The 26,394-nt window shown below is 34.9% G+C and overlaps 1 protein-coding gene and 1 long non-coding RNA gene across 3 annotated transcripts in view; both read right to left on the bottom strand.

Moving 5' to 3' along the window:
• LOC133525150 (transcription factor egl-13) overlaps positions 1–26,394 on the bottom strand; it is a 531,288-nt gene that overhangs the window by 332,674 nt on the left and 172,220 nt on the right. The window lies entirely within an intron of this gene.
• LOC133525278 (uncharacterized) lies at positions 9,405–12,547 on the bottom strand. Of its 2 annotated transcripts, XR_009800556.1 has the most exons (6): positions 11,859–12,547; positions 11,305–11,435; positions 10,820–10,948; positions 10,329–10,458; positions 10,007–10,090; positions 9,405–9,503 (listed from the first exon to the last, which is right to left on the bottom strand). It is a non-coding gene; the product is annotated as an uncharacterized LOC133525278 (long non-coding RNA). The 2 variants fall into 2 exon arrangements; XR_009800555.1 differs by lacking the exon at positions 11,859–12,547 and having other exon boundaries at positions 9,415–9,503; positions 11,305–11,599.

The following is a 26,394-nucleotide window of genomic DNA, read 5'->3' as shown; positions in this document are numbered from 1 at the left end:
TTCCTCGCGTTTTCCAGGCATTTTTGCCACGGCTCATGGGAGCCTGAGGTCGGCTTGACAACTAATCCCAAGATTTGGCGTAGGCACTAGTTTTTACGAAAGCGACTGCCATCTGACCTTCCAACCCAGAGGGTAAACTAGGCCTTGTTGGGATTAGTCCGGTTCCTCACGATGTTTTCCTTCACCGAAAAGCGACTGGTAAATATCGAATGATATTTCGTACATAAGTTCCGAAAAACTCATTGGTACGAGCAGGCGTTTGAACCCGCGACCTCCGGATTGCAAGTCGCACGCTCTTACCGCTAGGCCACCAGTGCTTCCTATATATCATATACCTACTGTTTTTATTTCTTACTAAACATTTGGTGGATCGATTGACAAGTATGATTTTATTTCATTGTGTTACAATCATTCTAGTACCATTTTGTCTGTCTTTGATTAATTTCGTGACATAATAGGAACAACCACGCTCGTTAAAGCAAAGTTATTTTTACCAGTTCAATAATAGAAAAAAACATTCTGGTTGCAAGCTTTACACGTTTTTCAACTCTGATCAAATCCACTCTAAGAATTGTAAAAGTCCTATTAGCTACAAATCAAGACTGTATTTATGTCAGATATTTTCAGTAACTTCTTGGTAATCTATTGGACTATATATCCATCTGTTCAGCTTGTATCTGTTTTAGCAACGATTGCCAACTTGGCTAGGTCCCCTGATGGTGATTGGTGGATATAGCTTTTTTTAAATTATGTTACTAATTCATACAAACCAAGTAGCATAAAATGAGTTTTACTTTAAAATGACTGCCGTTAATAATTTAATGTTTGTTTATGTTTAAAAATATTTAATTTGATTGTTTTAATAGCCGTTTAAAATATTTTCACATCATTTTCAATCGTGGCTGAATGCCGAATACGTCTGTGTCGTCGATGCCTAACCTGTCAACAAATGACAATATGGCGGACGAATGTCAGATATGTCACCGTATTTAAGAATAATTCCGCTTAAAATTTAGTTTTTTAAAGACGTTGTGTGTAACTGCGGGGGTAAGAATATTGCAAACTCGAGTCTTTAATTCCCTCCAGCCTGCGGCTTCCAAAATCTCATTTACCCCCCTCGTTGCACAATGTGCTATGTTGTACCCAGGCCGCTTATTAGGTAATTGTGGTTGTAAGCGAACCTTACTCGCGTGGTTCTCAGATCAAATCCACCCTTAGAATTCTACAAGTCCTATTAGGACTCCTCATTAAGGCTGTATCGATGTCAGTTAATTTCCTCGGTAATTACCGTGTATCGCTTTGTTTTTGCTACCAACTTTATTTGCATAGTCGAGGGAAGGAATTCTTTGCGAGGACAGGAGAAGCGTGGAGTGGTCTAATGGGTAATAAATGTATTTTAGTTTCTGTATTGATTTGTACGGACATTAAGGGTATTGCTTTTTTAAGAATTATTCAATAGATAGTTTGTTTTTCAAATAAATATGATATTCTATATCACTGTACTTTTTTTATATTATAGGACATTATTACGCAAATTGACCAAGTCCCACGGTAAGTTCAATAAGGCTTGTTTTGTGGGTACTTAGACAACGATATACAATAATATTTGATAAATACTTCAATACAAAGAAACAAATATCCATGCTCATCACACGAATAAATGTCCTTACCAGGATTTGAACCCGGGACCATCGGCTTCATAAACAGGGTCACTACCCACTAAGCCACACAGGAAGTCAATTGTAACTATTTTGAAATTTATAAAGAGTAATTCGTGTCCAATAATACGAACATAGAACATATTCACTTAAAAAAAAAAAAAAAAAAACTAAGTTTATTTATTTATGTTAAGTGTATTGCTCAAAATCTCAGAGTGTTTCTCCTGCCTTCTTCAGTCAAGATTAAGTTCTGAGGTAATCAAACTACGAAAATCATGTCATGTGGGAGAGGTGCACTGAAGTATATTATGAAGATGGACTTTCAAAGTTGGAATTCCGCTCCCCTAACTTTAAAATAATTACTAAGATGCGCCCTTATAATAGTATTATATAAAATCGTGATATAATAGAGAGCTTTTCAGTCGAGTGCCGTGTTTAGGCAACGAAGCTTGCTGAGTTGCCTAAGTAAGGTACGAGATGGAAAAGCTTGATTATATCACTATTGTATACAATAATTGTTCCACGAGTCATCTAAAATAATACTTTTTTTTACTCTAAAACCTAAATAATTAACGAAAATTGGTAAGTATATCAGTAGACAAAAATTTAGTCCAAAAGACATAAACGCGCGACTAACACCCCGCGCCCCGCGCTCCTTTAGTCTGTTCTATGGGAGTGCGGCGGCACGTGAATGGTATTTTTTTTTAAATGTTGACTTCAGCGTATCGAAATTGATTTTATAGTGAAGTTGGGAGCCCATACACGAAAGTACGCAATTATAATTTGGTATACGAATCTTAATTCAACCATAACAGTCGACGCGTAGAAAATATTTTTACATACGTAAATACACTTCTATTTAGGAAACTTGCTCCACTGCCTCCCATGTCCTAATCAAAAAGTCCAGAATAAGCTAATAGAGACATTGTTCCTCGTTAACTGCATCAAGATGCCTCCGCGGGGGTCTAGTTTACCGGCATCCTAACACACAGATTTTTTTGTGCAAAATATAAACAGTTAATTAATTTATCATACAATACTTACACATGAATTGTATTTGGGAATAAAATTGATGACATAATAACTGACCGTACAAGATGATAAAAATTGATAAGATAAAATCACTAAATAAGTGTTATTTAGTGATTTTATTCCATTATTTTAGTCATTAGGTCATGACTATTGCGGTTAGGTAAGATACCTACTTTATTAATGCATAAATATTCCATTTTGTGTTAATTACTGCCACTAACCATAAAAATTAGTGAAGCTTGATAACAAAACTTCCGTGAGACACAGACATATTAAATATATTAAAAGAGGTTCACTCACGTATTTTAAGTGAAAAAACGCTCGTTATGTTTCATTCAGTACCGAGGAGTGGAGCTCGCGTTGGCAGACCAGCGCAGACTGCGGGCCGCAGCCCTCCCCGCCCGATGAATCGGCGCGGGCGCCGGTGGCAGCAGGAGAGGCGTGAAACTACCATCGTTTACGGCATTATTGTCAAGTAATGGGTTGCTCACTAATTCGTAATTTGTGGATCTATGATTTTTAGCTCAAGCGCCAATTGTACCGAGCATCAGATGTCATCAGGAGGTAAACTTTTGTAAATTGTATTTCATATTCTGTATTTTAATTTTGAATTTGAAACTTTACATCAATAACCTTATTAATTTTTGTTATATTCTTTTTTTGTTTGCAATTAGTGAATTAGAGAGCGCTGGTGCTTGCAATCCGGTGGTCGCGGGTTCAAACCAATACCAATACCAATGAGTACCAATCGTATCAATGAGTTTTTCGGAACTTATGTACGAAATATCATTTGATATTAACCAGACGCTTTTCGGTGAAGGAACACATCGTGAGGAAACCGGACTAATCCCAATAAGGCCTAGTTTAGCCTCTGGGTTGGAAGGTCAGATGGCAGTCGCTTTCGTAAAAACTAGTGCCTACGCCAATTCTCAGGATTAGTTGCCAAGCGGACCCCAGGCTTCCATTAGCCGTGGCAAAATGCCGCGACAAACGCGAGGAGGAAGATTACACACTCTATATTGACCATTACTGTGCCTACTGTATTAAAACTGTTTACCAGCATGGTCGTGCGCATCTCACCGACGTGATCTGCTCTGGCGCAGCTATTTTATTATACTGCACAATGTTTGTACGGTGGCCATACACGGCTATTTTAACTTTGTGACTAGCCATATGCCTATTGCGTAATATTAGCCTCGATTTTATATTAAAATACATAGAAAAATAACGAAATACCTTGTAAAAACAAGTCCTCTTCATTTGCATTTTTCATTCATAATTTCTCTGCGTATTCTGACAATTACGACTTGAAGGACACGTTTCCGTATTTCACCACTTGTGATGACAATTAAATACGTAACATACAGTAAATATTCATTATTTTGGTTTATATCAATGCGCGAAAATAATAAATAATATTAAGACCGCTAGTTGTTACCTGGTATTAGTTTTCTTTGAAAAGAATATTTGTAGTCTTACATGCATGTAAAATGTATAAGTATTGGTACAAAAAACATTGATTTACTTAATAATAAACATAAAATATTTCAATACAGGCGTTATTTTCAGAAAACAAAACTATAATACCTGAAATTAAATAATGGTGTTAGCATATTCATGTTTGACAGGTTTTGGAACGATCCCTTTTTTATCGATTGTTTTGGTCTACTTAAACTGACTATTAAGCAAATGCTGTCATTGTGAGCGTAAATGACATTGTGTGCGTGAACAAGGTAGTGTGCGTAAACGTCATTGAAATTATCTCCGTCTTTCTCTGAGCCGTGTATGCGAAAGAGACACAGTTGATAATTGGCATTAATATGAACGTTATTGTATAGGGAGTATGGATTGGTAAATAAGATGTAACTTATGACCTTTCTTCATGAATCGTATGTCGTTACGTGCCGCGAAGCGAACAACCTCTTCTCTGATTTTGATGCCCTGGTACATCAAAGCTAGAACTACGTCATAAATCTTCACCTGTCGTCATTGTGTCGCTATTGTGTCGCTAGTCGCCAATGTGTCGCTATTGTGTCGCTATATTGTCGCTAGTCGCCAATGTGTCGTCATTGTGTCGCTATTTTGTCGCCAGTCGCTAATATGTCGCTACTAAATAGTATAAAAGGGCCGGAAAGTACGGTAGGGGGGGATTCATTCTTCGACTATCAGACTAGCAGTATCTCTGGCTTTGAGTAAGTCAAGTTTCTCTACTATTCTTTCTATTTGTTTGCGTTTGCTGGGAATTATCCTGGTGAATTTAAACTTGTAAGATTATGTCTGTGTTTGGCATTGCGGGGACAATGTTGTCGTAATGCTAAGCTTAGGCTATGGTGGAGATTCTTTACTTCCTTATCTGTGTTATTATATTGTGAGTTTTTTGTTAGTAAAATCTAACTTTGTTATTTTACTACCTTTCTATGAGGTTAGTTTGTTATTTTATAAAGCCAGATCACTGTTTGGACTAACAGTTTGTCCATCTAAGCAGCTTCTCCCTAACGGTGACAAATTGCAGCTGTTTAGAAGTCTTTTGCTCCAAGTTGAGAGGACTTGGCGTCTCTTCTTTACCAACATAAGAGGCGAGCATATTCTCCTTAGTCTCAAGGTCCAGCTGTTAGATGAATGTGAGGGCATCACGTGCGTGCCATTGGGAGTAATCCCTACTCACTGAAGTCTGCAGTAATTGAGGCTAGGTCCCGTATTAAATATATTTATATATTTCGGTACTCTGGTTCGTGCTTGTGCTGGTTGCAGGGAAAACTTCTGTCGTGATTGATACCAAACACAAACAAAGTCTTAGTCATGGCAGCGTTTCCCATGTGGCTAGTACGGGTGTGGGCTAGGTTACCGATGTTTTTATATACATGCTAGGGCGGTCTATTCTCATCCACCGTGCCCACGTGGCGATGAGGAGGGGGCCAATCACACAGACACTAGGGTTTGCTATACCTCGGTTTTGTCGGCCGAATGCTTACAGCTTAGATTTAGGGATACACTTGTGTATGTTCCAAACCACTAGATCAATGGTAAGTACGATCTGTGTTCTGGACATACTAGATTAGGGACTAAGGGCAGGAATAGGGTAGAGTCACACACACTGTTATAGGGTCTCTCTTAGGTTTGGTCTATAAAGTTGATTGGTTGGTGTATATTTCTCTTTTAAAGGTTTTAATGACGAGAAGCTATGGTTTTATATCTTGTACTAATGCTAATATTGAGCGAAATATTGGTAAAATCTTCCAGACTGTTACTTATCCTGAGTGGAAAATTGAAGGTTACCTGTAAAATCTTTTATCTATTTATTTTCAATTCTGGGTTTTTTTGGTGTAGAGACGAAGTACTGAGTATTGCAATCAGGTTCTAAGGTATTTATAAATTTAATTCTTAAATATCAAGTTGGGTTTAGGAACACAGACTATTCTAAGATTAAAGAATGGTTTGTTTTAGAGACCCTTTGGCAGGCGAGCGCAGTCCATTGGAATCTTTGAGTGGAATAATGCTCACCTTGATATTTCGATCTCATAAAGTACAATAATGAGCTAAACTTGTACTTCGTTTATACATTTGAAAGGCCTGGGAATTCAGCCTTCCTTTAGCTATGGGGATTGGGTAATGGCTTAGTAGCCTTAGTTTTTGGATATGAAAAAAGATAAGTAAATGGTGTCTGACGAATACTTATCGCTTCTCTTCGTCAGCCCCTAGGATTGCATAGGTTTCGAAGCGTTGGTCATAGCCTGTCTGGCTAATAAGATAGGAGTAGGTGGCCCGATTGATATTGCTAATCGGAGTAAGAGTCTTCAGACCTGCATCTAGCATTAGAGGCAGCACGTGTGATCCATTCACACCTCGTTTAGAAGATGATAGGATTGATAGGTATTAATATTTAATCTTAATATAAAAGTGTGTAAATGGGCTTAACCCAGGAGTGCTGCTTCAATGTTACCCCGAAGACTTAATAGGAGTAGCAGGATTTTACCAAAAATATTTTTATATTTATATTATCTTACATACTGCAATACTATTTTTCTATTATCTTACATGCTGCAATACTATTTTTATATTATCTTAAATACTGCAATACTTTTCTAATTACTTAATACAAGCATATTTTAAATTACTTCAAAAATCACATTGACGTTTCTGTATCTGTAACTTAAGGCTACACTCGACGCCAACGACTCGCGCGTGTGGGCGGAGCCTATATCCTTAACCATGACATTGCTCATAACTTTTAGTTTATTATACCTATATTTTCTCTCTACTCATAAGGTGTTTTACTTAATATAAAAATGGTTTAGAGTAACTTAGTTTTACGGTGTTTTGCTGGAGGTGGAATCTTAACATAATATCCTTTAAATCATTCCCTATCATCATAATAAATTATGTAGTACAGTAAATATCAGTTCCTTTGCATTTAGGTAATAAATAATTAGGTAGAATCAGAGTCCAAGATTTAGTTGTTACTCATTAAAGAATTAGGGTTCCGCGGTTCACTTCGAGGGGTCCTAACCTTAACTAGACGATCACTTGGCCAAATTATTGTTAAGGTAAAATTATTATTGGGGTAAAATTATGAGAGTAGAATTTAAGGGTGGTATCAGCTTAAGGTGAGGTACATTTTGGTAGGTAGGGGAGGTTACATTTTGGTGCCGTGACCAGGATTTATTTTACCTGGGTTTACTATGGTTTTTCAAGATATATCTATGTAAAAGTAGCCATTCAGGCTACATTTTGGTAGGCCGTGTCCAGTATGCAGCGTAACCTCGATGGTTATATTTTAGTGGAATCGACACCAAGGATAGAAGTAAAAGTAGCCATTCAGGCTACATTTTGTTGCCGTGAGAGCGGAGTGGGTACACTGAATTTTGGACTCTGTTTTTATTGTGTTTTAAATAAAAGTCATAAAATCTAACGTTTATTTTTCAAACTGTTATTATGTACAAAAAAAATCCTTAGAGTTATTGTCTACCTAATAAAAAAATCCTTATAGTTATTTTCTATTTAATAAGTTTATCAGTCTTCTTTACTCGTTTTCTTCTCGCCGTTGTTAGGGCATTTATTTCATATTTCAGACGTGTCATCTCAAAATATTCAATTATAATTCCATCTTCTTGCGCCTTGATACCTGAAAAATAATAATAGCAAAATTAAAGCCTATGTAGTATAACTTTAGTACATAAAACGATTATATTAAGCGAAAATAATCATACTTGTTTCTTTCGCGTCATAGATTTGTTAAGAAATTATATTTGTAGCAGGGACCAATAACAATAATGAAATAAATAAATAAATATTTTCAAGTCAGTCTTTCACATATCGACCGTGTCTCAAATTAGGCAAAGTTTGTGCTATAGGTACTATGCGGCGTAGTGTATATTTCTATGGATAAGTACATACTTAAAACTTAGATAAATAGATAATATCCATGATTTAGGAACGCATATTCGTGGTAGACCCGCAACGCATATGCGCAGTAGACGTGCAAGTGGATGCTTTTGTTAGGCAGCTGTCATAGGAAGGGTCGCTACCTAGTAAGCTAGGAGGCTAGTGCCAATAGTCTAGACATAAGTTAACATTACCTAAGTCTACCTAGGATGCGGTTAGGTATAGCCTAGATAAAACACAGGTCTGTTAGAAGTTGTGCTTTACTCGAAAAATCATGGGGGCGTGAAATAGCTCCATTTCACGTAGATTTTCTTAAAATACTAAGGAATAGGGGGCGTATTCCGCATCTTTCGTACTTTTCTATATATGCCGGCAACGCAGTTACAACTCCTCTGGTTTTGCGATCGCTCGACTCACCATTGGGCGATTTGTTTGAAATTTGTTTTCTATGTCATATAAATAAGCTACGCGCATGTGATAATATAGGAGTTCGACTGTTATTAGAGAGCTTATAAACTCATAAAATATCATCCTATAAGCTACAGATCGGATAATAAAGTTCATGCATTATCTGACGGTTAAGTACAGCTTTGTCACTCATAGAATAGTAGCAACAAACAGTTCATTCTGTTACAATTAATCTGTATGAACGTGGGTCTAAGTAACAACCACACATACGTTAGGACTATGTTTGGTTTGATTATTTTATGTGAACATCATACATTAGTTACTGTAGGATAATCATGTATATATGTATGAACTAGGGATCTGATTAAGTACAGTTGACAGAGTTATTTACCACACATGTTAGGACATTTAGACTAGGAAAGCAAACAGTCATAGTACGTCATATAATAATTATTAGAAGATTAGTAGTACATATACATATGTATGAGAATTTAGCTACATAGGCCTTCTTCAGAACCCTCACTATATTTATTAAGAATAGCAGTGAAATATGTGCATAGTTACTATCTACAGTCATTGCTATTATTTACTAGGGCCTGTACGAGTGCTTTGTTTTTCATGAAAATCGACCGAGATATGTAATACGTTATTGCCCTGACTAACGGCGCACATACAAAAACATACTTATTTGTAGTATAAAAGTATATTAAACATAGGTTGACTTAGGATTACAGTACTGATCTGTTGACGGTACTTTTCCATCGTATTCTGACTACGGTCGAATAATAGTACATGATTGGTTAAGCTAGCATACTAAGTACCTAACATAAAAGAAGATCTTGAGTGTCACTTTCCCAATAAGTGGTATTCAATGTGGACCGCTGCTGTTGTGGGTGCAGGGTTCTAGAAATAGAGCCGTGGGACAGGAACTTTGAAGTGGCAGTAGACAGCAGCATTGTTACAGCAAAAGTTGTGAAATAAAATTATTGAACAGGAGTCTCGAGAGGTGTGGTCCTTCGTAATCTGAAATAAATAGGCAAGCATTAGAAAAAATCTGTTAAAATTAAAGAGGAATAGGTAGCATTATATTTTCCTTTATGAGGGTCAATTTTAGTTAGGCTATATATCAACAATTTTCTTAAGGCGTCCATTCGCGGGGGCGCGTATTATTTTCAATACATAAAAGGATATATAAACCCATTTTATAGAAATATTAGGGTTCATAATGTAAAAATAGGTGATACTTAAATTTTGTAAATAAAATAATCCTAAAAAGTTTGAAAATCTTTGCCTTGCAGGACATACTTCCATAATCTAGGTCCCAAATAAGCTAGGCTAAGTCAAATTAGTCAATAGAATTAGAATAGGTTATGTGAGGCTAAGCACATATTTAATTTCTCTGCTCTTTCATTGGGAATTCATCACTTAGGTTTTTAAAAAAAATATATATTATTGTCAGTCATAAGTCATGAGGTCCATACATAACATTACATTTTGTACAATTTATTACAAAAAGAAAAAGATACCTTTCAGAAATAGAAGCATTCCATAGTGTGTATTTTGAGGCTAGACGTAATGACTCTGCGGGGCACTGTCAGTTCTCCGGAACACTGAAATTGAAAATGTTTAGCTTAAGTAGGGTATATTTAAGAAAACTTATTTTTAAGTCTCTTTAAAGGGTTTTATTTTCTACTATAAGATACTTCACATACATCACAGTTCAGAAAAAGGAAGACTAAACAGTTCAGATTTTTTTATGACAAATGAAGAAAATTAAGTTGCTTATTTTACTAAGTAGGCTTAATTCTAAAGATAGCTTTTCAAGGTGGCATTGGTTACTACACTTACTTGAAAATTGTGGTAAGACATGGAGAAACAGGAATCATGAAAATAACCATAGAGATTTCCTTCGCTTGGCTTAAGTTTAACTGACTGCTAGGTGACCTAACGGCCAGGTATCAGGAAACCATTCTGTTTGCTGAAAATTTAAACATATGTATATTGTACATTTTATTGCATTAAGTGGAATATTTGAGACCGATAAAAATAAATGAGTAGATAGCAAACATCAAAATGACCAACTCAATGTACTGCGCATGGTCAATAGGATTTATACAAAAGTCAGTCTGAAATTATATAAACTTGAGGATAACTATTTATAAGTATTATTAGAAGTGTTTATTTTAAACTAGAAAGGTTTAAATATTTAAAAAACAAAAAAAAAAATATTTTTAGTACTAAAAATTTTTAAAGCGAGAAAGTTTTCCCTAAAATTTCTGTTTTTAAGTAGGATTAAGAAAAAAACTTTTTCCTTTTAGTGACATAGTTGTTGAACTTACTTGGAGATTATCAAGAGACTCGGAAAAGTCCATGAAAACAGCAAACGGAAATTTGCTCCGCTCGGCTTAAACATCATCAAACACTAGGTATGGGTATATATAGGCAGCCATCAGACTTGTCTCTGTTTCCTGAAAAATTAAACATATATTGTAAGGTTAATTGCAAGAGGAATATTTATGACAGGTTCGAGATTAGGTTCACTTTTTGAGTTACCGGACAACTGATACTTTTAGAAAGAAAACTACAAATTCACTAACAAATTTTCAGTAATGCAAGAAATCCTATTCATATTTTAGCTGAAGTCATCACATAATTTTGAATTTTCATAACATATTGCACTTCCAAATTAAAAAAAAAAAGGCAACCATATCATCTTATAGAACAATAACATTTTTCGAATTCCAAATACAAATACGAATTCCAAGTAACGCCTAAGGGAATTTGTTTAGTAGTCTAGTAGTAGTATTAAAAATGTCATACTTACTCTTTAAGGTTGTGTAAAGATTCATCAAATCCAGCAAGCGGGGTTCTCCAGCATAATTTCCATACATTTTCATTGTTAACAGTTCATGTAAGTCAGGCAACAGGGACTATTCCAATAGAGTTGTCAGTTTACTGAAAGACACATATAGTTTGTAAGTCTTATTGCAATAGAAAACGCGTAGTAAAGGATCAAAATAACATTAGATAGGCAGCATAAAACAAAATTAGGAATGTCATCCCGTCAGTACTTTGATTGTTTTCAGTTCTATTCGAAAAGAAATGTGTTTGTATTGGTGAATGAGACAGTAAAAATAAGGCAATACAATACTCTAGGCCACTATAAGTAGAATAATACCAAATTGGGAAAAACTTAATGCTAGTGTGAAACAGACAGTACTCGTAGTCTCGTATTTATTGGAAAAGCAGTTTTATTGATAAATAGGTCAATTTGTGGGCGGAAATTATTTTCTATCAGGCTTTAAGTATGTGAGTATGTTTGACAGGGCTTCAATAGCAGTGATTTTTCTAAATGACAAAATAAAAATAGAATCTTACCTTGCTAGAAGTGACAGATTTCATATTTGAGCCCATTTCGATCGGTATATCGATTCGAACAGGAACTAGGCACATTAATTAAACATCCATGTTTCTATACAGTTCCAACTTTAGGTCATAGGTCATCGTAGGGCACTGGATTTATTGAAGATTTATAAAATTTGACGAAAGTGAAGAACATGATCGTGTTTTAATCCGAAATTCTATTTCGTTTGTCTTGTACAGTTCTTGCGATTGGCAATGGGTAGAATATTTAGAGAATCGTAAAAAGCACACTCGAGGACGATCTTTTCCAGTACAATTAAAATTTCTGTCGTGATAATGCTTTGTCAACTTTCTCCATACAGCTTATTTATTTACAATATGGCGGTTAGATGGTTGTCATTTATTTGCTTATTAAGGTTTTAATTCACTGTGACACTGATAGTTGAGGTAACTTTGGTATTTATGACCTTAATTAATAATTTCGAGATTTAATAACAAGTTTTAGGCATTGAAAATGAATGCTGTTAATAGAAAATACTAATAAAAAAAACTTAAATGAACGGAAGTAAGAAAAGTGTCAGAGCTTAGGGCTGCCATGATTAAAATATCATAGTACGTCTAGAATCGTTTATGGTATGACATGATTGAATCAATTACTTTAATTTACTTATTGGATAAATGCATCTTTACTATCATATTAATATAAAATGCATATTCAAATCTTAAAACGGCCTAATTTCATTGTTTTCTTTATTTCTAGTTACACACGCTAACTATGGGGAACATTAACTAAGTCGGCTACAATCCGATTAAATCATGTAGGCAGTGTTTCGTATGTTGTCAGGGATGCTAGGACGTATTTTTAATTTTGTCGCACATGGACCGACTTCTAGAAAATATTGTTTATGATTAAAAGCGGGTTTACACGATCGATTTAATTTAGTATTAAAAATAGTTAATAAAATATTGCATTTTATTTTTAACAGGTCAGATACGAAATAATCTTTTGGCAGAGAATAAACTCAAAATGTATAAATTCCGAGTACTACTTCCATCTAGTGTCGAGTAGAAGTACTTAGACGTTCCATGATCGATCGATAAGTAAATTAATTAGTAGGTGGCGCTAAAAATCAAAAACACTAGAGTAATTTAATTAGTCGGGAGGTTTTATTTATCATCGGTTTTTATTTCACTTTATCTTTGGCTATTACTATTCATCGATTATCATACAGTAGCATGTATTTCAAAATTTATTTTCTCCAATCTGTTGTGTTTCGAATCGTGAAATGAAATTTGGCAGTTTATCTTTACGGCGTCATCTGACGGCGAACTGTGACATTACTAGAGTGCGGAAGTGAATACGTAGATAACCACCGTAATGGTGTCGCTATTTGGCACTAGGTGACAACAACATCGATTAATTGATTATGATAATTTATGGACAAAATTATTTGTATATTTTGCTAAGAATAAGAAAATAAAAAGAATGAATTCTTAAAAATCAATAATATAAAATACAATCCAGCAGGATGCACCGGGTACAAGTTTTGTTTAGGGAAGTCAGCTTTTCGCTCATACATTTTTGAGATTCCGCCTATAAAATACGCTTTCGATGCGTTTGACAGTTTGAAGCCGTGAAGATGGAGGAAAGACTGTCTAATTGTTTTTGTTTTCGAGTGATCGTAAAAATAAGCCTAGGTCGTTTTAATAATGGAAATCCGTATGTGAAAGAAATAAAAATCGCTGTGAAGTTTAGGATAATATGTGTATTAGCAAACTGAGTTCATGACGTGTGGTCAATCATAGTTATAATAAAAAATTTTTGTTTGTAACCAGGAGTATTTGTTTAGACAGAAATATGCCATTAGGAAGTGTTAAAATAAATTGGATAGTGTTTAGAACAAAAACAAATATAGATATTATCCCAGAGATTGATTATAAGTGCTGTAACAGTGGTTAAAAGTGGAAACATTAGCAAGGAATGTGCATTGGAAACGTAAGTACAGAATATTTTCACAGGAACATCTGTAGGTTGTTGGTATATGAAACAAATTTTAAATCTTCGGTTCGCGTTATATAAAGCCAAATAATAATTTACTCAAATTCTTTAGAGATTTCGGATTGTTAATTAACATGTGTATTTGCGTTTTAAATATAGATATTTTTTTTTCTCTTCATTTAAAAATTAAACTAGCCAGTAAGTACGTGTGTGAAACACCTGCATAACAAAAGGAAATCAGCGAAAAGTTACGCTACAAACCTATTGCTAAATTCACCTCTTTTAATAACTCTCTCGTGGCGTAATAGTGCTGTAGGTTGCCTAATGTATGAAGGCTAATAAGTAAAATGCTTTTTGCCTGAGTTCAATCCCACTGAGTGAATAATTTTTTTTTGTTTTTGTATGTCAGTATTAAATGATTAGCCAACTTTGCTATATTTTAGATCATTTTAGGGCTTCGTTTTTTTTTAGGTTGTTGTAGTTACGTGGCTTATTATTTTTCTCCGTTTAATATTCTTAAGAAAAACTTTACCTTTATAAGTTGATTTTAAATATCAAATGCAGGCATTTAAAAAAAAGGGGTTTAAATTATGTGTATCTGAGTGAAAAGTGGAGTGTCTTATAGTGTGAAAAGTGTTAATGTGGTTATAATTGAGGTGAATTAATGAAAACCTGAACTATAATTCAAGTGAATATTGTGATACCGGGACCAGATTATTAGTTAATGCCGGGCAATTTGGAGAAGAACAGACACCATAGCCAGACTTCAAGCGCTGGTGCCGCTGGTGAAACCAAGTAACGACAATCACTGACTTTCCTGTTGCAACTGTCCTAAGGCCTACTGAGCATCGTGGTAAATGAAGAACATTAATGTGTGAAATCACAAGCAACTTGTGTTAGTCAAAGGCAGATACTGTAAGTATAAAAAAAAATTGTTATAAAATTCTTTTTCGTTGCTATTAAACATTTTATACATGGAACTTTTGTGCTCTTAACATTCTTAATTTATATTGCATTTTACTATGAAGTAACGAATTAAGCGGATAGTTTGAGTAAAGTACATTGTTGTTTCAAATCTTGTTAAACATATTTGCTGTAATTTGGTTATATATTAGGGTGTAATAGTTACATAGATATATTTGGTGTAATGAAAATGTGACATGTTAATGACCTATGTCAAATGCATTGTGCGGGAAAACATTTATATATAATACAATTCATTATTTAAATATTCATATATGATTAATTAATATTTATTATTTATCATCATCATCATCTCAACTGCTATTTGAGAAATGTTCGGAATTGTACAGGAAAAAAAAAATCTAATTTCTGATACATTTTATGACACGGATTGTACATGTTGGTTTTAATTTTTTTTGTTATTCACTCTTGAGCATATTTTGAAATGTTCTGCATGGGAAATGGCCTAACCACATAAAGGTAGAGTACATCTAGAGTCAATTTAAAGTTTTATTGCAATAGCATTCTAATTTAGGCCAAGTTTTGTAGATGAGTGGCTTTTGCCCAATGTGACAATTTTCCCAGTATCAAGTTAATGAAAACAAAATTGTATGACATTTAGCTGATATATAAATGTTGCATAATAGAGCGTGGTTTTGGGCTCTTGGTAGGGCAATAGTTAGACATTACAAATAGCCATATTGATTCTCTGGGGTTGACAGTAGAATAGGCGCATTTCGGGATTACTTTTTCATTATTGATAAGCAGTACTATTCACTTATTTTCTTTCTCGACTCTTCGCGGCTGAGGGTCGTGGCCACATGAGGTCGTTATTTTGCAGACTCAAGCTTTCTATACTTTTCAAAATGCTCTCATAGAAGTAGGCAACAATGTTGATTTCTATTCTCAATTCTTCCATATTTGCTTAGGATTTTAACATGCCAACTTCTATACAGGGTGGGATACCTTTTTTTTGGCAGCTGATTATATATATCCACGATGCGATGGTCTACTGTATAATGGGTGGACGACATTTTTCAACGGTATTAGTGAGTAAAGGGCAGGAGAATTAGTTGCGAAGCGTTATTATAAAAATTAATAATTAAAAAAAAAAAAAAAAACGTGTGTCAATTAAAATAAATACTTAATACAAAATATATTCAGGTAGTAATTATTAAATAAATAAAACCGGTATTGGGCTAGTATGGGGCTAGGACAGAATGTTTTTTTTTCTTACATTTTTTTTTATATTACAAGTGACAGTACAATAATAAATTTTGTGTTTTTTATTTATTTAATTTTTTGATTGCGTCTCAAGAGTCTTGGCTGTCTGTAAAAATCGTGTGAATGCGTAACTGAGGAGGAATGTATATGCATGATGAGTGTTTATAGTTATGAATATGTGAGGTTTTATGAATGAGATGTATGAATATCACATGATGGACGTATAGTAGACGGATGTACCTATATTGGAAAAAAAATGGATTGATACAGATAGACAAAGGCTGGAGGGTAATCAAACTAGATTTGTCGGTGTTTGCAGGGGAACAGAAAGGGGGGAAGGGGAAACACAACTAACTGGAAAAGTCTTATCAGTAGGTTAAAATCCATTGGATTAGACCCATTTAAAAGGGTAGATTTTTCTAGTTAGTACTCTACAAGGTATGAATACACTTACGAAACCCACACACTCATCTTGGATGGGATATATCCGACATTCGACATGTTTTATGGGCCGTGAGCGTCTAGAAGGGACGAGGCTCTTTTCAAGAATTAATTAAACATATTTATTGTTTTTATTGGTATAAGGGGTAATAATCAGCAAATATTTTTACCTTATTTAACTTGGTTAAATAATTCTTTTGTTTAGACGAAAATATCTTCGCTGTACCATATTGAGGTACTCACTAGTGTCAAATTTAAGTTTGTTTAAAAAAAAAAAAAACAAAAAAAAACCACACCCAAACAAACTTAAAGGTCGGTATATCTTATTTAAGTATGAGGCACGCGCCAAGAAAACGTGGCTGAGAGTGATAAGGCAGTGAAATTTGGTTCGAATTTTGGCAATGGAACTTGAAAGCTTCGTACTTATAAAAATTAAAGGTTTCTTCGTTTTGCATGGGAAGTTTTTGCTGTCTCATTAGATGCTCTTCTACGGAAGTGTACGGTCCACAGAGGGAAAGAATACTCGCCGAGACCGGGGTGAGCTGGCAAGAACGGGTTAATAGGACCTATCGGACTCACAATCTGGTATCTCTGGCAGAGCGAGGTTTCTGGGGAAAAAGTTGTCTTGGTTCATTGACGGAGTTCTGATGAACTGATTTCAAAGCTGAGTCGTTAACAGTCACTTAGTATTGGAATACACACTACACGTTTAAAAAAAAGGGGGAAATTTACCGACTAATCTAGAGGAAATTGAAATTTTTTATGACTTTCTCTGTAAGTCATAAAAACATTTAAATTTGGGGGCGGTTGTGACTAGCCATATGCCTATTGCGTAATATTAGCCTCGATTTTATATTAAAATACATAGAAAAATAACGAAATACCTTGTAAAAACAAGTCCTCTTCATTTGCATTTTTCATTCATAATTTCTCTGCGTATTCTGACAATTACGACTTGAAGGACACGTTTCCGTATTTCACCACTTGTGATGACAATTAAATACGTAACATACAGTAAATATTCATTATTTTGGTTTATATCAATGCGCGAAAATAATAAATAATATTAAGACCGCTAGTTGTTACCTGGTATTAGTTTTCTTTGAAATGAATATTTGTAGTCTTACATGCATGTAAAATGTATAAGTATTGGTACAAAAAACATTGATTTACTTAATAATAAACATAAAATATTTCAATACAGGCGTTATTTTCAGAAAACAAAACTATAATACCTGAAATTAAATAATGGTGTTAGCATATTCATGTTTGACAGGTTTTGGAACGATCCCTTTTTTATCGATTGTTTTGGTCTACTTAAACTGACTATTAAGCAAATGCTGTCATTGTGAGCGTAAATGACATTGTGTGCGTGAACAAGGTAGTGTGCGTAAACGTCATTGAAATTATCTCCGTCTTTCTCTGAGCCGTGTATGCGAAAGAGACACAGTTGATAATTGGCATTAATATGAACGTTATTGTATAGGGAGTATGGATTGGTAAATAAGATGTAACTTATGACCTTTCTTCATGAATCGTATGTCGTTACGTGCCGCGAAGCGAACAACCTCTTCTCTGATTTTGATGCCCTGGTACATCAAAGCTAGAACTACGTCATAAATCTTCACCTGTCGTCATTGTGTCGCTATTGTGTCGCTAGTCGCCAATGTGTCGCTATTGTGTCGCTATATTGTCGCTAGTCGCCAATGTGTCGTCATTGTGTCGCTATTTTGTCGCCAGTCGCTAATATGTCGCTACTAAATAGTATAAAAGGGCCGGAAAGTACGGTAGGGGGGGATTCATTCTTCGACTATCAGACTAGCAGTATCTCTGGCTTTGAGTAAGTCAAGTTTCTCTACTATTCTTTCTATTTGTTTGTGTTTGCTGGGAATTATCCTGGTGAATTTAAACTTGTAAGATTATGTCTGTGTTTGGCATTGCGGGGACAATGTTGTCGTAATGCTAAGCTTAGGCTATGGTGGAGATTCTTTACTTCCTTATCTGTGTTATTATATTGTGAGTTTTTTGTTAGTAAAATCTAACTTTGTTATTTTACTACCTTTCTATGAGGTTAGTTTGTTATTTTATAAAGCCAGATCACTGTTTGGACTAACAGTTTGTCCATCTAAGCAGCTTCTCCCTAACGGTGACAAATTGCAGCTGTTTAGAAGTCTTTTGCTCCAAGTTGAGAGGACTTGGCGTCTCTTCTTTACCAACATAAGAGGCGAGCATATTCTCCTTAGTCTCAAGGTCCAGCTGTTAGATGAATGTGAGGGCATCACGTGCGTGCCATTGGGAGTAATCCCTACTCACTGAAGTCTGCAGTAATTGAGGCTAGGTCCCGTATTAAATATATTTATATATTTCGGTACTCTGGTTCGTGCTTGTGCTGGTTGCAGGGAAAACTTCTGTCGTGATTGATACCAAACACAAACAAAGTCTTAGTCATGGCAGCGTTTCCCATGTGGCTAGTACGGGTGTGGGCTAGGTTACCGATGTTTTTATATACATGCTAGGGCGGTCTATTCTCATCCACCGTGCCCACGTGGCGATGAGGAGGGGGCCAATCACACAGACACTAGGGTTTGCTATACCTCGGTTTTGTCGGCCGAATGCTTACAGCTTAGATTTAGGGATACACTTGTGTATGTTCCAAACCACTAGATCAATGGTAAGTACGATCTGTGTTCTGGACATACTAGATTAGGGACTAAGGGCAGGAATAGGGTAGAGTCACACACACTGTTATAGGGTCTCTCTTAGGTTTGGTCTATAAAGTTGATTGGTTGGTGTATATTTCTCTTTTAAAGGTTTTAATGACGAGAAGCTATGGTTTTATATCTTGTACTAATGCTAATATTGAGCGAAATATTGGTAAAATCTTCCAGACTGTTACTTATCCTGAGTGGAAAATTGAAGGTTACCTGTAAAATCTTTTATCTATTTATTTTCAATTCTGGGTTTTTTTGGTGTAGAGACGAAGTACTGAGTATTGCAATCAGGTTCTAAGGTATTTATAAATTTAATTCTTAAATATCAAGTTGGGTTTAGGAACACAGACTATTCTAAGATTAAAGAATGGTTTGTTTTAGAGACCCTTTGGCAGGCGAGCGCAGTCCATTGGAATCTTTGAGTGGAATAATGCTCACCTTGATATTTCGATCTCATAAAGTACAATAATGAGCTAAACTTGTACTTCGTTTATACATTTGAAAGGCCTGGGAATTCAGCCTTCCTTTAGCTATGGGGATTGGGTAATGGCTTAGTAGCCTTAGTTTTTGGATATGAAAAAAGATAAGTAAATGGTGTCTGACGAATACTTATCGCTTCTCTTCGTCAGCCCCTAGGATTGCATAGGTTTCGAAGCGTTGGTCATAGCCTGTCTGGCTAATAAGATAGGAGTAGGTGGCCCGATTGATATTGCTAATCGGAGTAAGAGTCTTCAGACCTGCATCTAGCATTAGAGGCAGCACGTGTGATCCATTCACACCTCGTTTAGAAGATGATAGGATTGATAGGTATTAATATTTAATCTTAATATAAAAGTGTGTAAATGGGCTTAACCCAGGAGTGCTGCTTCAATGTTACCCCGAAGACTTAATAGGAGTAGCAGGATTTTACCAAAAATATTTTTATATTTATATTATCTTACATACTGCAATACTATTTTTCTATTATCTTACATGCTGCAATACTATTTTTATATTATCTTAAATACTGCAATACTTTTCTAATTACTTAATACAAGCATATTTTAAATTACTTCAAAAATCACATTGACGTTTCTGTATCTGTAACTTAAGGCTACACTCGACGCCAACGACTCGCGCGTGTGGGCGGAGCCTATATCCTTAACCATGACATTGCTCATAACTTTTAGTTTATTATACCTATATTTTCTCTCTACTCATAAGGTGTTTTACTTAATATAAAAATGGTTTAGAGTAACTTAGTTTTACGGTGTTTTGCTGGAGGTGGAATCTTAACATAATATCCTTTAAATCATTCCCTATCATCATAATAAATTATGTAGTACAGTAAATATCAGTTCCTTTACATTTAGGTAATAAATAATTAGGTAGAATCAGAGTCCAAGATTTAGTTGTTACTCATTAAAGAATTAGGGTTCCGCGGTTCACTTCGAGGGGTCCTAACCTTAACTAGACGATCACTTGGCCAAATTATTGTTAAGGTAAAATTATTATTGGGGTAAAATTATGGGAGTAGAATTTAAGGGTGGTATCAGCTTAAGGTGAGGTACATTTTGGTAGGTAGGGGAGGTTACAACTTTACTGTGCATAATTTAATTTTTACTACTGGCATCATCAAATAATTTTGTATTTTTATGTCGCTGATTGTCAAATAAATGTATTTTTATTGTATTTTAACGTTTATGAAACCAGAAAGCTTAAGTTGGATATACACGGCTGATTGTCAAATAAATGTATTTTTATTGTATTTTAACGTTTATGAAACCAGAAAGCTTAAGTTGAATATACACGGCAACTGTATTTAGAACTTTTTTATGACAAATAGTATTATGACAAAGTTTTATGACAAATTAATGCCATGTCAGGAAAATGAAATAAAAAGCCTATGTTATGGATAGGGTGGTATATTAAAAAAATATTACTTTTGTACGAGCCCTTAAAGTATTTATATGTTTGTTTAAGAACCCGGTAACGATTTTAGAGCAAAAATGTTTTATAGATTTAGTTGTTGAAATTGTACACCTTTTGTTACGTAATATCTAAATAACAAGTATTGGTTTCTACTAGCACGTTTTTTCATCTTGCCTTTTAATAATGAGGTCGCAAGCGTGCGTCCCCGGTAATATGTGACGAGAAGGGACAGTTTTTAAAATTCATCAAAAAAATATGGTAGTAAATTATACAAAATGATGTATATAAGAACAGTTTCAGCAAATTTTGAAGATTGTTTAAGTATCAATATTACGTTGAAATAAGTCGATTGTTTTGAAGTAATTTCTGGAGAAAATTGATTTCGTCTAACTTTCATTTACACTACTTCAAATTTTTGATAACAAAAATGTAGTTTATCAAAGTTAAAGTACAATTACCATTTTTAGCAGTCCAAACTTTACAAAATTTACAAATAAGCTGCGCTGCTGTACTGATTTACGCGCGTTTACCTAAAAAAAACATTGCTAATTAAGGGAGTCTGTTTTCAAAAAAAAAATTACTAAAATGAAAGATAACAAGACGTGCTAATAGAAACCAGTACTTGTTTTATACATGCGCGTTGCCGACCCTAACACCGTGAACGCTCGTTGAGCTCTGGCAACCTTACAGGCAGGCACACAACACTATGAGTAGGGTCTAGTGTTATTGGCTGCGGTTTTCTGTAAGGTGGAGGTACTTCCCCAGCAGGGCTCTGCTCTAGATCTGGAATGACATCCGCTGTGCTGTGCCCTACCACACAAAGCGAGATGTCATTCACAGTGCCCATAGGTATCTCCCCTCTGACGAAAGTAACGAAGCTTGCTTCGTTGTGACATTTTTGCCTAAACACGGTACTTGACTAAAAAGCCCTCTATTATATCACGATTCTATAAAATACTATTATAATCGTTTCATAACATTAAAACGTACGTCTTGTTTAAGTTTGTTATCGTTATTCGAATATTCGGAACTCAAGGATGGAAAACGCCACGGGGGACAGTTTCTGCGATATAAAGACGTTCTGAAGCGTCATCTCAAAGCTTGCGACATCCCATTAGAGCGTTGGGTGGAGCTTCAGAGAGATCAGAATGGCACAATAAGGTAAGAGAAGGTGTAGCTATTTTCGAAGAAGCTCGACTTGAACACCTGGACCAAAAGCGCCTTCAACGGAAGTCTCGATTTAGCCGTCCTACGCATACACATATAACGACCAAGGGCAGCTCTATTGTGCACAGTGCGACCAGATATTTAAGACCTAAGTTCGGGTTTGCGAGCCATATACGTGCTCATCAGAGGAAATTGTAAAGGTCGCGGACACGTGAAGGACTATATTTTTATTTTAATCGTAAAAATCGATCCGACATTTTGATTCTACATTAGAAATCTTCCAACTTTTATAGGCTTTAAACTATGACAAAGGCGGTAAAGTGTCGGCCATAAAAAGGGCGGTGCAGTAATTACAGGCATTACCGGACATCGATACGACTAATGAGATCTCTAATGGAGCATGTCCCGGTCTGTTCACGCTAATTGGATTAAGTATAGAAAAAACTCAGGTTGACATAAGGTTTAGTTTCAAAGAAAAGGTTTTATTATGACAATCTCACAAATATACTAGATATAGTTTTGTGACAAAAACGAGTGTTTAATATAATTAATCATCGATAAATCTATTATAGACTTGCTGTAAATTACCACAAAATTTGAAAAATGCAAATCAATTCCCAATCGGTACATAAATTAGTTATTGCATATATTTAACACATATTTAAAAATAAAAACGTAATCTGACGGAAAGTGCCAAATTATAAAAAAAACTACAAATACCTGTATCAAAGATAATATCCAACGTGTTATGTACTTTGCGGTAGCATACTTCTAAGGCAATTTTAAACATATCTATAACGTCGATAACAGACATGTCATTGTCGATATTTTATTTTATTAATCACTTTATTTGGCCACAATAACTTCTGTCTGTTTATAACTATAAAAATAACTAACACATATACATGAAAAAATGATCAAATTGGAATAGGCTTCGGTAGCTTTGATGGTTCGTTAGTGATTAAAGCAATTTTTTCTAATAAAATTATAATTGTATTACATACATACATTTTAGTTTGATTCTTAAAACATTACGGTTTCTAGGAATTCCTTTGAACATTTATATATCTCATTTCGTTCTATAAACTAAATAACACTCATTTAATTTGGAAAATTAAAACAAACAGAAACAAAGTAATAATCTTAATAAGTTTTCTATAAAAAATACACATTAAGGGTTTCAGGTACTTCAAAATAGTTTACAGTACATATGGTGCTACTTTAGCGCACTAGTGCGAAAATTAGCATATTACGTTATTGTGTCGAACATTTAAAGGGCCATATGTACTGTAAAACGTTGTACGATACATGTGCGAATAGGTAATTCGCAACTCGTATCGATTTAAAACACTCCCTTCGGTCGTGTTTTAATTTATCGCCACTCGTTTCGAATTTTTTATTTTTCGCACTTGTATCGTAATGTACTATTTTAATTAGAAACTACAAAAATAAAACGCAATCTATATTGTTTTTTTGTAAAACGACACCTTAAAAATGATACCTCATCACGCAAATGGCAATCCAAAATAGCCCAAACTTTTTACAAGCCACTCTATTTCCGTGGGCCATTTATAAAATAACGAAACACGATCTTTTCTGCATGTGTGGGTTAACTTAACCCTATGAACGGCACATAAATCTGCCAGCAAAGGGTTGTAAATTCTCCCTTCCCAAACTGTGATGTACTGTTGACCACGTAAACTGATCTCCCCCGTGTTTCTTTTAAGAACAAAGTAGGTAGATAAAGGTGGTCTTTAGGGGTCTATTTAAAGTGGTTGCTAAAACGAATGAAAATTTGAAGAAGTTGTAAAGATCCCTTTCCAGTGTATTCAGCAAATTGATATCGATGGTCGGACGGTGAATTTTTAATCGATTAAAGATCGATGCTTATCGCCGATTTTTTTATTTATGGCTAGTTGGGGGTGATTTGAGTAATGGGGAATAAAGGATTTATTTGTCTTTGGGGAATAATTTTACTCTTCAATGTCAAATCACCTAAGTTAGGACGTTCCGTATACGTATGATCTTGATCGTTTATTGAATTGTGATCCTTTGAGGACTGTTTAGCTAGTATTTTTTGAAATGACACAATGCTTCGTCCAGTGTCTCACTGTCAAATGATATTTCTGATATAATAAAATGTAATAACAATCATAGAATAATTTTAATGTATTGTCTTTTGCTCACTTGTAACTACTTGATTCGGAAGACTGCGGGTCACTTTTGGATGAGATTGGCTCGGGACCGGGATAATTGGCGTACTAGAAGAGAGGCCTATGCTCAGCAGTGGGCGATAAAAGGCTGATATGATGTAACTAAGTAAAGGATAGGAGGATATTCGAGGTTTGGTTCGGGTGAATTTCTTGAACACATTTTTGTAGAAAAGGTAATAATTTTTGTTGGCGTTTCCTGATAGGCATCTGTTACAAAGTGAAGGGCCAATTGGAAATCCACAAAAATCGAATGTCAATTCTTAGAAATGTGTCCACGACATTGAAGCAATTGAAACGATAGAAAACCCAACTACCCAAAAACAAAACTCAAGTTACCATTTCTATGTTTGTGGCAACAGAATGGGGGCAAAACTATCGATATTCAATGCGGTCCCAGGGCGAACGGAGCGAACACTACGGATATTGTATACGTTGAAATACGGGGTTTTGGTCTAGAGTAATGTGGATACAGAACTGGCTTTATAACCGATTTCTGAAGAAAAAAAACCAGAGTGCTCCAATACGCATATTGTAATAAACTGTTCTAAGCTGTGAACTTATTGTATTTGTTACATTTTATTTAGTAGGTCAAAATCAAAATATTAATCAATGAAACTCTTCGAAAAATTGTCGGTTTTCCAAAAAGGCATATTAAAATGCTCTTATGAACGTCAATTAAAGCTACGCCGGCTCTAACCCTACACCTCTGACCCGACAAGATTAAATCCCTCCTAAATTCTAGGAGGGTATCCCAATATGGGACCGGCAAGAAACTCGGTGGGACACATATTTTCAAAACATTACATCTTATAACTTACATGCATTAAATAATAACATACAGGTAAGTTACCTAACTTGCCTGATTTTTTTTTAATATTACAAAATAAACATAGCGAGGGGGGTGGTATGATGTAATTCTGACAGCCTAATCTGTAATGCATTGTTATTGTTGTGATAATTTAATGTATTTTATTTTTTGTTGACTTTATTGTGTACCGTATTTGCATGCATTTAAGAATGTTCTACTGCAAATAAAGTGATTGATTGATTGATTGAAACCCGTAAGCTCGAGCAAGAGTTTTTGAAATTGGAATGATATGTGACATATGTGGAGTTCTAATTTGAATGAAAACATGTTTTGATTTATCTGGTTTGACCTCCCAGCCCTTGTAGGTCCCCATGTATTATGTATAATAATTAATTACATTTGTAGCCGTTTGTTATTTAATTAATTTTTTATCATTTTATTTTCATATTGTAATTGTAATTTGTAATGTGTCGTATGGGTTGCTATACCTACCTGAAATAAATATTTTAATTTAATTTTTTATTTTGATTAGTTTCCCCAATTCGCACTATGGACATAGCATTGGCACTTTTAAGAACCGAAGAGCAACAAAAATCTATATTTACGATGTCTTTTTTACACCTAATTATAACTATTACTATAAAAAAAAGCAAAGCTACACACACAAAGCAAAGGTACACATTCGAGCACAACATTCTTTCCAATATTTCCACAAACCTCTGAAAGCCTCCAAAATACCAAACTCTGTGAAAACTACTTCTATTTGCGCCGCTTTCTTTGTGAATTATTGCGGTTTCCGACCCGTTCGTGTCAATACCCTAATGGCTCCGACTGTACCTGTAAAGAGTAAAAAATAAGAGGCCTTTTGGCTGTCTTGTGCCAATCCTCCGAGTGCCGGGTAAATGATTGGGGGATTAAATAGCTCAGTTGGTATTTGAAGTGAGCGGGTTAGCAAAAGAATGTGATAAATGCGTATTTGTCTTTTTTATAGCTTATTCATAATAACTAGCAATGTCATCTTCATAATAAATTATCAAATTTTGTAAGGTTATCAGCAGGTATTAAGAAAGGGTATATAATTTAACGAATTATTTTTTTAATGTCCTTAATAAGT

The sequence above is a fragment of the Cydia pomonella genome, chromosome 14, assembly GCF_033807575.1.
Source record: "Cydia pomonella isolate Wapato2018A chromosome 14, ilCydPomo1, whole genome shotgun sequence".
NCBI classification, from domain to species: Eukaryota; Metazoa; Arthropoda; class Insecta; order Lepidoptera; family Tortricidae; genus Cydia; species Cydia pomonella.
The sequence above is the reverse complement of the archived record's forward strand: the minus strand, read 5'-3'. Positions and strand labels throughout refer to the sequence as shown.